At 44.5% G+C, this 15824-nt stretch overlaps 1 protein-coding gene across 7 annotated transcripts in view; it reads right to left on the bottom strand.

The window, feature by feature from the left end:
* Positions 1–15824, bottom strand: part of ELFN2 (extracellular leucine rich repeat and fibronectin type III domain containing 2) — a 164216-nt gene that overhangs the window by 39444 nt on the left and 108948 nt on the right. The window contains exons 1-2 of one of the 7 annotated variants that reach the window (XM_077339591.1): positions 10203–10342; positions 6670–6787 (exon numbers count right to left, since the gene is read on the bottom strand). The exons of 5 other annotated variants lie outside the window; for them this stretch is intronic. The gene's annotated coding sequence lies outside the window, so the exon portion shown is untranslated. Of the gene's footprint in view, positions 1–6669; positions 6788–10202; positions 10343–15824 lie in introns of those variants that run through there. One more of the 7 variants, XM_077339586.1, reaches the window with a different exon arrangement.

The raw sequence follows: 15824 nt of genomic DNA, 5'->3' as shown, positions 1-15824 counted from the left end.
AAAACTGTATTCACCCGCATTCGCTTTTCTTTCCACCATGAGGACTACATGCCTCATTTTCATGCCAGATTTTAAAGCTTCGGCAAAAGAATTGACAACCATGGCTCCAAACATCCCATTTTCTTTCAGCTCTTGTTCATATTCTTATATCAGCATCCTGTGTCCTTATTCCTACTATGTTCAAAATGCCTCTCTCCCCACCCCAACTGCAGAACGGTCACCCTGGTCTGCAATTTCACCTCCCTAGTCCTGTGAGATCAATAAAGCGCTGGTGTTTCTTTCCCTTGGTTGCACTGGGGGGGGGGGGGCGATACGAAATGTTCCTACCAAAAAGGGAAACCGTGTTAGGGCAGATGCTGCCCATGGTGCTGAAAGAGAACAGTGATGATGCGAAGTCTAACGTGCTCAGGTCTCCTGGGGTGTAACGTGCACTCGGTAATGGCCAGAAAACATGAATCACCATTAAAAATGACAAGTCCCTCCTCAATGTTTATTCCCTAAGCAGTCACTTCCACAATCAACTCTGTTTTACAAGTCGAAATGAGATTCTGCTTTCCCTCCCAGCTGCCAGCACTGCAGACTGAAAACTGAAATTTACACATCGCCAGCAAGGATACAAGACTGGGGTGGTCCTGCTGTTTTTGCAAAAGGCATAACAGAGGGGCGTGTGTGTGTGCTCCTTTCGCAGTGTGGCTGCTTATGCAGGGATAAGAGCAGGACGGTCTGGTTGGTGGTTTGTTTGTTTTTTAAATTTTTAACTCAGCATTTTGATCTTAAATGTAAACCAAGCAGGTGGCATTCAAGAGGCCAAAAGCAAAAAACAAAAACAAAAAGAGCAACAGATGGGGAAAGCATTCATGACCTGGTTGGACAGCTTGGCCTCAGCAAGAAGAGAGAATTTCCTCATTATCACCAGCTCAGCGTAAGCAAGGACTCGAAGAGAGAGAGTCAGAGAGACAGCAGTATGAGAAATGGACAAAATTGTTTAAAAGCCCCATCACTGGGCAAAAGCATTTATCCTCATCTCTCCAGATAGCCATCAGCGTTTTTCTCACTCTGCCTGTCTTCTCCTTTCCTTGCCATCCCTTTCTTCCTTTCTTTTTCCATGCCATCCAAAAGCAATCTAAGCGGTGGGTAAATAAGTCTGTTTGGCAGATGACCACTTAATTTGTTCCTCACCTCTCTGGGCTACCTGGGTAGAATCTGCACTCACGTTTTTTTTCTACTGTAAATTTTGCTGAATTCTAGTCTATTTGAACCTGTATCTACAGCCTTCCCTTTTCCCAATTTTAAACACATCACCCTCCTGCATTTGCAATGCCCCAATGTTTGGTCTCCTTCCCGCTGGATTGGGGAGGGGGGTCGGGTGAAGCTCCAGACAGCATTGAAAGAGCACAAGGCTGGAGAGTGCTTTATTTCCTGCCTTTTGACTCCTGAGTCTACAGTCAGAGCAAGCCGGGGGAGGGGCAAGTTGTTTATCTTTTCCTGTGGGAATGGGGTGGGGGGGGCGGCAGGGGAAGGGAAGGGAGATAGCAGCCTCACAGAGAACAAGGATGAGAGAGTAAATCCAAGAGGCAAATCTCTACTCATAGAAGTATGAGCTTTTGGAGTGCAGTCACTTTAAAACAGATATAAAAATGAGGGCAAAAATAAGACTTATGAGGGAATGGCAACCGGGAACCAGGCAGTATTTGAACTGAAGCCCTGATCAGTCAGCGACAGACTGCTTCACTACATCAGCATTGGAGGCATGGGGTAGGAAGTTAATCTAGCAGAATGCAGAACATCTACACTTAATACTGGGGCTCTCAGAGCAGTATCCTCAAATGCAGCAAGTTATATCCACTCCTGGTTATTGCGGGGGAAAGGTAGTGTCACTGCGGATCAATCATAGATGTTGCAGAGGGGAAATTTAAAGCACTAAATATCAAAATGGAAACTGAATAATGTGTAGGGTCACTGGGGATAAAAAGCCCAGTGCAGATTCACCCGGAGTAGGGAAAATGCCTGTTCAAAAATTGGCAGTGCTGCTTAGATTATTACCAGGCTGGAGATCTGAATGCTTTTACAGAGCCAGGGAGAACAGACAGAATGAGAGAGAGGCAGGAGGAGGAGTTGGTTCTTATATGCCACTTTTCTCTACCCAAAGGAGTCTCAAAGAGGTTTACATTCGCCTTCCCTTCCTCTCCTCACAACAGACACCCTGTGAGGTGGGTGAGGCTGAGAGAGCCCTGATATCACTGCTCAGTCAGAACTGTTTTATCAGTGCTGTGGCGAGCCCAAGGTCACCCAGCCAGCTGCATGTGGGGGAGCGGGGAATCAAACCCAACTCATCAGACTAGAAGTCCACACTCCTAACCACTACACACAAGGAAAAGGAAGATGCATCCTGAAATACCCACATCTAGATATTAGAACAAGGGCACATCATATGTTAAATAGGGATGGGAGAATTAAATATTATACGGCAGGGGGAGGGATAGGGAGAAAATATATTCCTAGCAATCCTTAATGCAGTGCATTTCAGCATATATAAAGAACTGGTAGAGGGGGTCGGTTCATTTCAAAACAAGACCATCAAGTCGATTAGGCGGAAAATGGGTAGTTCCAGACAAGCTTGACAGCTTCCTCAGTGTGCAGAGATGCAAATGGGTCTTCCACTCTCAAAACTATCATTCAGCCCAGTACATCTGGTTCCCCCCACCCAGCATGCCATGCAAATAATGAAGCCCAGAGAGAAAGCCTTGCATGCCTAAGGTACCAGGCTCAATCCCTGGCATCTCCAGTTCAAATAGCCAGGCAGCAGGTGTTGTGAAAGACCTCTGCCTGGAGGCCACTATGTAAGAGTAGACAACACTAACCTTAACAGCCTAATGGTCTTGACTCCAAATAAGGAAAGTTTATGGTGGTTTAATTTAACATACACCGCAGCCAAGACAAGACCCATCTCAATCCATTTTCAGCTGAGCAGGGTTGCCCATGTCTGGTTTTGAAAGGTGTTCCTGTTCCTTTAGTAGTTTTGTAGCATGGATGAATTCGATTAATGTGGCTTCTCCAGACATGACTGCATCCTGGAAAGGTGTGCAAATTTAAATGCACAGGCATTCCGCTTAAGCTAGTGGCCCAAGGCCAAAGTGGCTCTGGAAGAATCCCGTTTATGACAGTAACATGGCCATAATCATATCTAGCTATCTTTTATCAGGAGCTGCTTGACAACAAAGCCAACAGGTTGCTGACCCAGCTAACCTCCCGAAAGGCGGCATTTCGCTTAATGGCATCTAGGAAGTCCTTTTCCCAAATGCGATTTCATTTCTTTTTGCAGACTAGTACAATTGCCATCTTCTGGGTAATGGAATAAATTGATTTGATTTCTTCATAGTTACAAGGAGCTATTGTCTTGCACTGACTTAGACTGATAACCCATCTAAGCGAATATCCTGTCAATTGCCTTCCTGCTGTTATCTAGAGTCTCCAGGAGAGATCTGCCAAATCTATGGCAGCCTTTCACAGGAGGGATTGGGTAGTTGCACTCCCCCATTTTGTATCTTCAGTGAATGATTATTGCTTGTTTATTATTTATCATGTGATGTGAGTGTAGCATAGCCAGGCAAGAGATGTTCAGAGTTAGTTTGCCATTGCCTCCTTCTGCATCATGACCCTCATGTCCCTAGAAGGCCTCCCATCCAAATACTAGCCAGGGTTGACCCTCCTTAACTTCTGAGATCTGACTTGCCTGAGCTATCTAGGTTAGGGATAATGCATGCATTGCCACTGACCAACGGAAATTATATTACATTACTTACACCAGCACAATCCTCCAGTCTAAGCCCACTGAAAGAAATGGGCTTAGATTGAAGTAACTCTGTACAGGATTGCAATGTGAGTCTGCTTCCGGTAGTCTCTGCAGGGCAATGTTTGCTTCAGATGCTATCTATGCATTCCTAAGAACACTTACCTGGGAATAAGCCCCATTGAATCAAATGGGGCTTGCTTCTGACTAAGCACACCTAGCGCTGCATGAAGCTGCATGTACCTGGACTGAGGAGCTGGTATCCTCAGCCAGTTAGCCTGCTCTGAACAGTTAGTCCACAGGCAGTGGCTGTTCAGTGCCCACGGACTGTTGTGGCTCTCGTGGAGAAGCGACAGTTCAGCATCAGCTAGACAGATGCATGCAAAGTGAATCCCCACATTTCAGAACTGTACTATGCTCTAAATCCCTGATTGCACTTGTTTCAAATCACAATCCTGACTTTCATCATCTAAGAATACTTAAAGACTTTTCCACTGACGGACCCATGCACAAACCCCTCACTATTCTTTGAGTCCAGGATCTTGGGAATGATTGACATCTCCTTTTGACTTCTCCAGCCCCAACCTAATAGATCAAGCCACCTGATGTAGGCATCTCTTCTATGACACGGCAGCACAGATGTCCATTTTAAAAGCGTTACCGAATGTCTGCACCGCTGAAACAGCATCTACAGTAGAATGGAAGAGCTAATCATGAACCCACCATCGTTATTCAATAGATTCTGCACAGAGCTGAGCATTGAGCTAATGTCATTACCTCCACATCAAGCCCAGGTCAGGTAAATATAGTCAGACAATAAGTCACCTAGCAGACCGCTTTAGCAGTCTATCATGTGATAATCGTTTCTACCAGAGCTAAATAACACATGGCCTGTGTGCGGCCCAGGGAGTAAAATATTGGATGTGGGCCAATCTCTCAAGCAACAAAGTTGCCAAGTTGCAAATCTCAGTTTGACCAATGAGTCCAAAGAGAAAGGGCAGGCAACAAATGCAATAATTAATAAAATAATAATTGATCTGTAAGACTGGAACAAGAATGGCCTCCTTCAAGAGACTGGCATAGGTACACCTAAGAGAAATGCTGCAAAGGATTTTGTCCATCACAGTGCAGAATTGATAATTGAACATTTCCAAGGCTCTCTGTCTGCAACGAATGATTCTTTAGAGAATCTCAATTAATTGATTTTATTTTGAAAGTCTCTGTGCCACCTCTCCAAAGAGTCTGCTTCAGGGGCTTACAACAAGAAAACATGATAAAATCATAAAATAAAATAAGTGTGTGTGTGTGTGTGTGTGCGTGTATACTCACACACATTTTCTTTCTGACATCCAGTTTGCTGCTTCCATAGTTGCAAAGATGGCAGAGATATCAATTTGGTGGCCATAGTACTGAGCCAACTGCTCACTCCCAATATACATGTGGTAAAAACATCCTTCCCAATGTAAATTCATGAGATTGCAAAAAAGCCCAAGAAAAATCTCCTCCACAAAATACAGAATAGTATTATCGGGGGGGGGGGGAGAAAAAAAACGTGTGAACAAAAAAAAAAGGAAAATTGATTTAGAAGGAAATCACTAAAAATGCAGCTATTTCTGAAAAAAAAGAGAGAACCTTACAGCAACAGGAGAAAGAAATGTGTTTTAACTGAGCTTGTTCACATTTGCAAAGTAACCCTAAATTTATGCCATTAATTTGCATATATTAGGTTTTTTTCACAGCCACTGGTTTAAAGTCTCTGCGAAATCTTTGAAAACGTGTGTTTTTCCCTCTTCACCTGTGTTAATTAACACTTGTGATTATATATATATATATATATTTACAGGGAGGCTAGGCTCTGGTTTTAACTCATTAAGAGGTTTTACTGTCACATTCCCCTGTCAAATTCTCAAATAAACAGGCTTTGCAAGTTTAGCAAAAGTGATTTAGGGAAAAGAAGCAATCTAAGCTATGATACTTTTTGTTAAGACCAAATTGCAGCACCTATACAAATTGATATTTTCCCCATCAGCTCTACTTTCATGTTACATCGTATCACCCTACTTTGGAAGGTTACCTCCCCACTTTCCCAGGCACATTTGTTACACCCAAGTGTGAACACCAACTGCCAGACCCCACAGCTCCCAAGACATTGCTGGGGATATCACTGAAGCTTCCTTTCCTCCCAACACCCATCTGTCAACATAAAGTTAACACAGCCTACAGAGAGATCAAAGTGAAACGATATAAATCGACAAATGAATAAATAAAAATAAATAAATAACCCAGACTCCTAAACTTTCCCAGGCTCACCTAACAATCACTCCATCCCCCTGCCCTCAGCAAACGTAAGCATAACAACACAGAGGTCAATATAGATCCTGACATTTACCAACTTCTGGCCTCACATTTCTTGTCTATAATCCCACTCCCCAGTGACGCTCTTGTGGACACCCTGAATAAAACTTTGTTGGTCTTAAAGGTGTTACTGGACTCTGATTTTATTGTCTATAATCTCATCACTGGATGCATCTCTCCTATCAGTCATGCATATGTGAATCTCCCTTGATTTTAATGGGGCTTATGCAAGAGGAGAAGAGCCTCTTGTGGCGCAGAGTGGTAAGGCAGCGACATGTTGTCTGAAAGCTCTGCCCATGAGGCTGGGAGTTCGATCCCAGCAGCCGGCTCAAGGTCGACTCAGCCTTCCATCCTTCTGAGGTCGGTAAAATGAGTACCCAGCTTGCTGGGGGGTAAAACGGTAATGACTGGGGAAGGCACTGGCAAACCACCCCGTATGGAGTCTGCCAAGAAAACGCTAGAGGGCGTCACCCCAAGGGTCAGACATGACCCAGTGCTTGCACAGGGGATACCTTTACCTTTACCTTTATGCAAGAGGAACTCAGTGCCAGACTGGTATCTTTTTCGCCATCACCTTCTGGTGTAGAGGGAACAGGAGAAGCCTCACGCTTCCAATTGTCTCTGGCAACGAAGAGTTAACAGCTGCAAATCGAGACACAATGTGTTTACACATAAGCAGTCAAGGGGGAGCTCAGATTCCTGGGGGAAGTCAAGTAAAATTACTCTGGATACAGGTGTAGAGGGCTGGTGCTTAAGAGTGAGAAGCATTTGGTGAACAGCAAATGTACAACCTGTGAAATCCAGATCTTGAAAGCTGAGGTTTAAGTCAAACCTCAGCTCAGCAAGTAACTCATGCAGTGGGGCTTTAGGGGTAGTCAAACTGGCAGGGGCTCATGGGAATTGTAGTCCATGGACATCTGGAGGGCCTCAGTTTGAATACCCCTGCTTAGGGAGATCAGCCTCTCTAGTGTTCTTTCTGCAAGATGAGAATAACAGTATCAGTGGCAAAATAGTATCACCATCATTTTTAAAGAAGAATGCTGAAGCTCAGGCATGTGTTAAAAATGCTGTCAACAGAAGTGTGAGATTTTTTTTTTAAAGGCCTATATGCAAGCTTCGTCAGAAAAGCAGCAAAGCCAAATTGCTTGAGGAGATCCTGCAGTGGCTTAGCAAGGAGAGAAAGGTGACCTGCCTATGCTCAAAGGTATGAAACATGAAGCTGATGCATACTGAATCCATCAGACCATCAAGGCACTGTTATCTAACTCAAACTGGGAGCTGCTTTCCGGGGTCTGAGGCCGAGGTCTCTCCCATCACAGACTGTTGGTCCCTTTAACTGGAGATGCCAGGGATAGAACTTGGGACCTCCTGCATGCCAAGCAGATGCTCTATCACTTGTCTCTTACCTTTCCACATCTGCTTGTCTACTCACCCCATCCTTCTTCCCACAGCAAATCCCCAACCTCTCTTTTCCTGAAAAGGCTGTCCTTGGAGGCAGCCCTACAGCACCAGGTAGTGAGAGCCAAAATGGTGAGAGCCAAAATAGCAACCATGATCACCAGTCCCAATTTGTCATTTTGCTGGTAAGATCGCCAACCTTCTGATCGCTATGCTGTCTCGAAACATCACATGGGTATTTTCACTATACTTCAGCTACTTTTTTTGAGGGGAGGCCCATTAAGAGTGCATCTGCTTGGCCTACAGGTCCCAGACTGAGTCCCTGGGATCTCCCGTTGAGAGGATCAGGCAGTAACTAATAAGAAAGACCTCCATCTGAAACCCAGGAGAGCCACTGCCAGTCTGAGTACAGAATATTGACACTGATAGACAAAAGGTCGGTTTCAGCATAAGGCAGCTTCACACGTTCATGGTAAATGGGGGGAGCTGTTGCTAACACGGTGCCAAATCTAGAATCATAGAATAATAGAGTTGGAAGGGACCTCATGGGTCATGTAGTCCAACCCCCTGCACTATACAGGACACTCTATCACTCATCTACTGTAACCTGCCATCCCCTTGAGACTTCACAGAATCAGCCTCTCCGTCAGATGTCTATCCAACCTCTGTTTAAAAATTTTCAGAGAACCCACCACCTCCTGAGGAAGCCTGTTCCATTGAGAAACTGCTCTGACTGTCAGGAACTTCTGGATGTTTAGATGTAATTTCTTTTGAATTAATTTCATCCCATTGGTTCTGGTCCGTCCCTCTGGAGCAAGAGAGAACAACTCTGCTCCATCCTCTCTATATGTCACTCTTTTAAATACTTGAAGATGATTATCAAATCCCCTCTCAGTCATCTCCTCTCTAGTTAAAGTCTAGTTAAAGAAGTGCCAATCCCTGCAAGATCAACAGTTCTGTCCCTGCAACAGCAAGATTTGAGTCCAGTAGCACCTTAGAGGGCAACAAGATTTCCAGCGTTCAGGCTTTTGAGAGTCAAAGTTCCCTTTGTCAGATACCTGGGTGGCTTTGAGTCTCCAAGGCTTATACTGTGAATGTCTCATGGGTATTTAAGGTGCGTGTGGACCCAAATCTTGCTCCTCTACCGCAGACCAACATAGCTGTCCACCTTAAACTGTCCTGCAAGAATTGCTGTTTTTTTTCATGTACATCACTGGATGGTGTTCTGACTTTATAGAGGAAGGAACCACACTATAGCAGCAGGGAAGACTCTTCTGCAAGGGAACACCATTGAAGTGAACAAAGTGAACAAAAGCTATGGGAGAAGGGAGCTGTTCAATCCGATCCTTCCCAGCCATTTTTCTCCTAAATATTTCTACCCTAATCCTGCCACCCCTGCTGCTTTTCTCCATGAAAGATCAAAAATGCAGCACGGGGGAAGAATCACAGATTGTGCTGTTTCATCCCAAGTTCTAGTGAACTGCTGCAACCTGTCAGTCACCTTAGGGTGGGGCTTTTAACACTGACCACATATGTGATAACTGAGCTAGGGTGCTCCAACAGGAGTCTGATACAACACTCTACACAGACAGCCTGTCACCTTCCCACCCACCCACCCACCCAAACTCCATGACTTTAACAGTTGCTTTACAAGTAGATATTCAACTAGCAAATCTTTCACTCATCACTATACTGTGCTGGAAAGAGCTGTACCCGGGTTGCCAACCATGTATCTATTAGAAACACAGTCCTTTTCTGATAAAGAGGAAGTAATCCTAACCCTAAACCTGAATTATATCAGCCTCAGTCCTTCAGTGCTGGGACACAGGGACTGATGGTAGAGTTCTTCTGACCAAGTACTACCAAAGGTTACTGTGGCAAAACCTTAGATTACACAGGAGGGTTTCTTATTCAGTGATCTCCATACAGGGTTGAGCCCCAGCATGCTTCTTAACAGAAAATGGAGGTGCTGAGAGAGCCAGGTCTGATTCTTAATATAATACCCAGTGAGCCTTCCAGGAGAATCAGGCAACCCCCTTGTTATGCTGCTGTGCCCCAGTTGTTTACTACTCTCTCCTATTCCCCGCAGTGTTACACATGATTCATTTAGGTGACCCACTAATAAGATTCTTTTCTGCTACCCAGTTGTCCAGGAAGATGGACATGTTCTACCTGTTTAGGTCCAAATCCTTGCATTAAGAATTTTTAAAACGAGTCTAATCAAAGTATTTTAGGCAGAAAGCAAGGAGATGACACTGATCTCTAATGCACCACAAACAGACACACATGTCTTTTTAGGAGAGGAAGTATTCCTGACCAGTGGGTGAGGGTCCCTAACAAAATGCACTCATTACACACATCCCATTTTTTTGAAGCTGCTCGGAGACTTTCTACCAGGACCCCCTCTGACTAAGTGCCCTTTCACCCATAGGCCAAAAGGGATTAGCAATATTCCAGATGCTTCAGAACCAGGCCACCCCACCCAAAATAAATTAGGACATGCAGCCTCTCTAACTGAGTTTTAGTAAAAGCATCCTGGCCAAGGTGAGGGAGAACATAATTTAGATTTGACAGAAGCTCCAGAAATTGGTCCCTTGTGGTTAGTTAACTTTTTTTAATAAGGGAAATGTAGAGGTCTAAACTTCTCTGGAAATCTCACCTCTGTAAGCTTGGAGATCTGTCTCTGAGAGCCAGCTTGGTGTAATTAGGAGCGCAGACTTCTAGCCAGGTTTGATTCCCTGCTCCCCCACATGCAGCCAGCTAGGCTCACCACAGCACTGATGAAGCTGTTCTGACCCAGCAGTGATATCAGGGCTCTCTCAGCCTCACAGGGTGTCCACTGTGAGAAGAGGAAAGAGAAGGCGATTGTAAGCAACTTTGAGACTCCTTCGGGTAGAGAAAAGCAGCATATAAGAACCAACTGTTCTTCTTTCTCATCATATCTGCATGGAAAGAGCCTGTGAGCTCCTCAGTGATCATATTCCCCCCCAACCACTGCCTGGGGGTGGGGGATAAAGTTACCAGATACAGCCTGGGAAACTCCTTGAGATTTGGGGATGGAGCCTGGGGAGGACAAGAACCTCAGTGGGGTACAATATCTTACAGTCTACCTTCCAAAGCATCCATTTTCTCCAGGGGAAGTGATCTCTGTTGTCTGGAGATGAGCTGTAATTCCAGGGAATCCCCAGGTCCCACCTGGAGGCTGGCAACCCTATCTGTATGTGCTCTGAGAGCTTCCAGTGATTTGTGAAACTTGATTCTTAATTAGCAGGGCCTGAGGGATCAGGACCATGGGGTGCAGAGAATAGGGTATTAAGCCTTCTCCATGCCACTTTCCCATTGTTAATGGCTCCAGGGAGACGTATAGAAATATTGTGACCCTTTAGCAGAGGCCTAGTATGTGGAAATAGGGAGCTAAAACTCTCCATAGCACTGAGTAAAGTATCATCACTTAGTTAACATCATCATATTAAACCTTTGTAAAAGGGACTGGATATTTCCCCCATGACAGTCGACAGCCCTAGAACTATTCTTTGCTTAACTGGGGAAATTTAAGTTACACAAATCCCTAGGTTTTCTGAAGACAGAACTCCCAGCACTCATCATGTTTACCAGGACCAAGGGTGAACACAGAATTAATGCAACATATGGATGGGTCCTCAAGAGTCCCAAACACCAAAATATACACATTCATTAGGGTAGTCCAGCTTGGGGATAAGACCAAATATCACAAGCCTCCTGTCTTGATTTGAATCCCCCCCCCCATTTCAATTTCATTCCTCCCCTGTGAAAAATTAGAGTTATTTTCCCATCAGTTCCTGTTGCCACGTTCTAAATTTTCCCCAGAAAAGTGCATGCAACTAACTAACATACCTATTTGTACCTTTCTTACCATCCGCAGTACTTCAAGGCAGTTTGAGAAAGAAAATTATTGCCAACAGTATTACAAAACAAACATAGGATGAACCAAATAAAACAACTACAACTAGCAACGTGGACAACAGGGGTCACCCACTAGCTGCCGAAATACTCCTTTGACAAGGCCAGTTTTGCACAGCCTCCAGAAACAGGATGACATGGAGGCCCACCTGACCCATTTCAGAGCAGCTGTGCTTCAGGTCTGAAGGTGTAGCCTAGAAAGGCCAGGTTCAAGCTGTGTCATATTTCATTTGCCAGAGAGAAGGAACAGTCAGGAGGAAGCTTTGTGAAGATCTAAGACAAAGCACAGAGCTTCATACTGGGAGAGACAGTCTTTTAGGTTAAAAGCTGGGGACACCTGTTTCTCTCTTATTAGCAGCAGCAGCAGCACACACAGATACACACAGACACACACCCCAGCCAACAACAGGCATGTGATGCCCTTTCAGTTAAATATTACCTCATAAATATAAATTGTTTTTAAACTTCTTGTGAGCTGCCTTGAGCAGTCAGGGAAGGATAGCACACAATAAAATCATAATAAGTATTATTATTAGTTCAGTGTGCTGTTAAGAGGTGAGGATCAGGATTAGGGGGGGGGAATGGCAGTTGGAGCCATCCCATCCCTCAGCAGCTGAGCTGTTGAAGTAAATGGGAGGAGGCCCATAAGGAACAGGTTTTGGGCCAGCCTTCCTGGTCAATCCAACTTAGTTTCATAGGTGAGCGGGAATTACAGTCCTGCTGTTACAGATCTCTGACTGACTTTATGTACATACGGTTGAAAGGCACCCCAGAGAGGCAGAACAGTCTGCCCTTCTGTGCACAGTCAAAGCAAAGGAACACCGGACCCTTTAATCAATTCAAAACCCAAACTGTATTCCTCCCACCTAACCTAATTCTCCACTTTCTATCTGTCTGTCAGCACTTTATTGCTTTTTGAGGGGGGTGGTCTCCAGTGAATTGGAAGGGGGTGGAGTGAGCTAGATTTCTACTCCATCGTTATTGTACTGCTGCTTGGGGGTGTTAAGGGCTGGGGGTGGATATTTTCATTTACTTGCTGCCTCTCTTATTGCCTTGGCAACATGAGCAATGAATTCAGATCAGGAATCCGTCTCTGGTGTGGAGCAAACAGGATGCCTGCATTCTTGTTTGGCTTGGGATGGTGTATGTGTATAAGGTGGAGACCAGGAAAATCAACAAGACAACTGAGGAAATCCTGGCTAGATCTCTCTGTACATAACAGAACAACAGAGATAAATAGACACTGATGCAAAGAAATGCAAACATGTGCATGTATGTTAGGGCTAATGTGCATACATACTGGATGTTGAGTATGCTGATCTAAAGGAAAATATAATGTACACATGCAGTCATGGAACTGTGTACAGTCCCTGTGGTGGTTCTTGAGTCATGTAAAGATTGGTGAAGCCCAGGTTCAAATCTGCCATGACGTTTCCTGGATAATCTTGGGCCAGTCACTTATTTACTTTTTCATCTTAATCTACCTCACAGGCTTGTTGTGGGTATAAAATGGAGGAGGGGAGAATATCATATATGCTGCCCAGACCTCTTATAGGAATGGCAAGGTAAAAATGTCCTAAACCATGGGTTCATAACCTTCTTGAGCTTGCAGCCAAATTTGGGATTCCAATATATCATGGTGGGCACCATCACAAAATGGCTGCCATAAAATGGTTGCTGCAGGACATGGAGCCCTTTACAAAATGGCTGCCCCATCTTCCCTTCAGTCACACAGTGAAGATCCTTCTGTTCTGGTAGCAGCTGCACAGCCATTGAAATCTCCAGTGACCACTCAGAAGCCTTCTGGACTAAAGCCCCACCTGGCTAAAAACACCAGGTGCCACAAAGTGTGAGAGAATACCCATCGGGGACCCCATCCTAAAGGGAATAAATACAAAATAACAAATATTAATTATATTTTTTTAAAACCTAAATGATAACTTTTTTTTTAAGTCACATTCTCAGCATTTGTATGAGAAAAATGTGAGTCCTTTTTTTTTAAGGCTGAAAAGATCTGTGGGGCAGTCCAGTGGACAGAGTGCCAAACTTGTGTTCAAATCCAAGCTCCAATGGTGTATGTGGGCGGTCATTATGGGCAACAGATTCTCTCCACTTCCGTTCCTTGTATGCAAGATAGGGAATAATTGTGGCCTGCCTCACTGGGGTATTAAAAAAAAAATGAGCACAATTGCACAATGTGAAGCCAAAAACCCACGCACAGCATCTAAATATTTCAGCCCTTGTTCTACTCACTTCGTTTTCCTTGTAATTGTTCCTTTTTGTGGCCATATAGTGTGCCTGGATTCAAATTCAGGTTTTTGCTATGTAGCCTGTCCAGAGGGGCTTCCCCAATTGTTATGCCAGAGAAATCTGCCATGCCCAATGAATGCCAGAGCAGGAGTGGCTCGTGATACTTCACACCCCAATTCTTGCATTCATTCTCACAGGAGGTAAGGAAACATGCCAGCTCAGCCTTTGCCTCCCCTACTAGGCAGATGGTACCACAGCAGGACTTTCAGGACCTGCAAATATTAAATTGGCTTGTTTGAGTGGCAGGTCTTTTCCCGAGATGCCCAGCACGTATGACTAAAGAGAAAGCCTGAGCCAGCTATTTCAAAGAGTCTTTGCGAGAACGTTAAATGTAAATGAGTGACCTTTTACATCTCTGCTTTGTTACACAACCACTATGGTTAAAGACTTGGTGAAAGAGAGGATTTTTCTGACTCTTCTCCCAAGGAGTATTGAACATATTCCGTAGTGATTTTAATCTCAGTTCCACTTGAATGATACAGTTTATATTACTTTTATCTCTTCAATATGTACAATTTTGTTTTTCTTGCACACTCTTGTGACTATGCAGATCTGTAAATTTTCCTTGCTATGGCTTTTGGCTTTCACAGTATACAAAACTACTGCATTTGCCTCGGTCTGAATGTTTATCTGCCAATGAAGTACCCAAGTCATACACTGGAGTGGTGTAGCCAGCAGACATGGATCTGGAAAACTTGGATTATAATTCCTATTTGGTTCATGAAATGCACTGGCAGTGCCATCCTCACAAGAGTTACACCCTTCAAAATCCACTGAAATCAATAGGCCTATCAGGGTGTAATTCTGCTTAGGATGCACAGTGGGTGACCTTGGGCCAGTCCCTCAAAAGACTGTTGCGAAGGAAGAGTAGGACAATCCCATCCATTTACTCTTTGGAAAAAAGAAGGGATACATGTGAGGCATAAATGACAGCATCTGATGAGGTGGTCTCTTGGCCTACAAAAATGTAAATCTCTGTGTCTCCCAGACTCCAGTTTGTTTTGTATAATACATTTTGTCTCTTTATCTGCTCCAGAATTAGTGAGTTGGATCCAGACAGGTTTTCTGCTGGTGATAAAGAAAAGAGAGATTTCCCTCTGGCCACTGAAAAGGCTATGCTGGGTGTCATGGGACCTGTACACACAAAGGCCATGTGCTGTAATAAGGAAATGAAATGGGCAGTTGCCCTCCTATATTATATGATGGTGTTCTGTTGCAGTTATTGTGTTGCAGTCTTGACTTAGCTCAGGACCCTGAATGTACAAAAGAAAACACCAGGAGTTGAGCCTCCAAGAATTCTTCCCAGCCTGCTTTACAGTTCTTTTGCTCCATCCAGAAGGAATGAGTTTGCAGGGGACTGCAGAAGCTGTGTGACAAGAGTGGTAAGAATCTGTGTGATAAGAGTGAGGGGTAAGACTTATTTAGATATTTATTCCTCCACACTTCTTCCAGAAGGAAAAGAAAGAAAGAAGGACACCCCCCCCCCCCCAGAGATCTCATGCATCTAAACAACCATACAAAGGGTTTCTAGGACAGAAGCAAAGTTATGTTCCAGTGTTAATGTGCAAAGAGAGGTGAGGATCAGCCTGCAGTCTTCTGTCTGCCCCCTGACTTGCACCAAAGCAGAGGGTGAAAAGGGTTTTCCATTCCCAATTAGGCTTCTTGGCTGCCTGTCATCCCGTAACTCCAGAGTCTCCATCTGCTCAATTATGAATACCAGAAGAAGAGAAAACAAACATTTAATTTCTAATCTAATCAGGCCTCCTCTCACTAATTAACACCCTCTGAGCGCACACACAGGCTTCCGGACGTATCGGTGGGGATGATAATGACCCCCAACCAGTGCACACATATGCTGTGGGATGAGGAGGGGGAAGTGGTCCCAGAATGCTCCACACCGCTGAGAAGGCCAAAGGAGTGGAGCCGCATCAGTGTAATTTTCCTGGTGGTTTGCTTTTCATTGACTTCCGTAGAGACTTTTCTCCATGCTTAGAGAACGGGATTGTGGGGCAAAGCCTCTTCTTGGCAAAGG

The sequence above is a fragment of the Paroedura picta genome, chromosome 5 (assembly GCF_049243985.1).
Source record: "Paroedura picta isolate Pp20150507F chromosome 5, Ppicta_v3.0, whole genome shotgun sequence".
Classification (NCBI taxonomy): Eukaryota; Metazoa; Chordata; class Lepidosauria; order Squamata; family Gekkonidae; genus Paroedura; species Paroedura picta.
Note: the sequence above shows the minus strand (reverse complement) of the source record. Positions and strands in the feature narration are given on the sequence as shown.